Source organism: Cryptomeria japonica, chromosome 3, assembly GCF_030272615.1.
Source record: "Cryptomeria japonica chromosome 3, Sugi_1.0, whole genome shotgun sequence".
Lineage (NCBI taxonomy): Eukaryota > Viridiplantae > Streptophyta > Pinopsida > Cupressales > Cupressaceae > Cryptomeria > Cryptomeria japonica.
In genome coordinates, this window is record NC_081407.1 from 290,178,233 (window position 1) to 290,179,836 (window position 1,604).

The window sequence follows — 1,604 nt, forward strand, 5'->3', positions numbered from 1 at the left end:
AAACATGAGGAGTTCAACGTGTACGGGAATTTTTTTATATATAAATACAAATTAAACCCAAGAAAAAGATGATCATCTCCAATTAAACCCCACTCTTAAGTTTATTCTCTGTTACATTTTCGTAAGCAGGGTGAGATAGAAAGTTCGTGGCCTTAAAAAATCTCATACACGTAGAGTGTCACACAAGGTATGGTGATCTGCTGCTTCTAAGTAAATACGAAAAAAAAACATGGTTGATTTTTCAATCAGAGTATCAACGCGTAGAGGATTTTTCATATATAAATAGAAGTAAGCCCAGGCTAAAGATGATCATCTCCAATTAAACCCAACTGTGAAAGGGTGCTCTTATATTTTCTTGATCATCTGTTCAGTTTGAGAGGATCATGGGGAAAACAGAGCTCAGTTTTAAGACAAATGGCCATCCCAACGTTAATCAAGATATAGAGAGACTCCTGAAAGCTTTAAATGGAGTTGAGAAAGTTGATATCAGTGGGAGAAGCATCACCGTAAAGCATAATTATAATTCTAAAGACGGATCTGAGTTTGGTATATTATCTCATATGCCATCGATAATTACTTTCTTCTTTATATTTCTATGATATCACCAAATGGTTTTGAACATTATTCTGATTTCCTTTAACAATTTCTAACCATTTTTTATCATCTGTTTGCAGTTAACGCGCTGAAGGGGCGTTTCAAGGCCTCAGTTGTGAAGCTCACCAAGGAGTAGATTTGTGAAGCTTACAAATAGAAATAAAATTGAGCTGAGCGTTGGATAGACTTCTTGGCGATTTGAGCAGTGTTTTAATAAAGCGTTCAGTACTATAATATTTGTATTGTTTGTTCTTAATAGAATATTAAAGAAATAATTATCTTTATGTAGACAAGGTTCAGAAACATTTGAAATTTATATATCATTTAACATTAGTCATATTGTTTTGTGATGGTTCGTTTGTTGTAATTTGGGATCAATTTCTTTCCTTGTTTAATCAATAAAAAATATTAGTCATATTTATTTTTTGACATATTTGTTAAAAATAGATTATAAATATTATAATTTATGAAATATAATTTGTAGAGAACAAATAAAGAGCCATGAAAATTTGGTGTTGAAAATGTATTTCATGTATAGATCTAATTTTTTTAATAAAAAATAACTATAAAATAAATCTACCTATGTTTTAGAAGAGACATTAATAAAACAATTTTAACAAGGGATGTAACAAAAATATTAAATGTAATATTTTGATTAAATGAATACACATTAAAAACTACTCAAAGTCTATCATGACTTCAGTTTTTATTATCAACCTATTAACATCTTATTTTCTATTATGATTATTTTAAAAATTGTTCATTGACAAATAAGATCTGAAAAATAATCACAAAGCAAAGAAATCTACATTATAAAACTTTAAGAATATATATAAAAAAAAATTTAGTTGAAAAGATTACTTAACATAGCTCTATTGAATTACTTAACATCGCATTTATTCAATTATTTTAATATCGAACAACTTTCGTCCCAATTTCAGTTTGTGTGTGCAAAAACCTCTTGTGCTGCCTTGTGTTTAGTAACAAAATTTGAATTGTTCAAAATTCAA

General features: G+C 28.5%; 1 long non-coding RNA gene across 1 annotated transcript; it reads left to right on the forward strand.

Moving 5' to 3' along the window:
• Window positions 1–427: 427 nt before the first annotated feature.
• Window positions 428–931, forward strand: LOC131049392 (uncharacterized). Its single transcript, XR_009106724.2, has 2 exons — window positions 428–546; window positions 675–931. It is a non-coding gene; the product is annotated as an uncharacterized LOC131049392 (long non-coding RNA).
• Window positions 932–1,604: the final 673 nt, after the last annotated feature.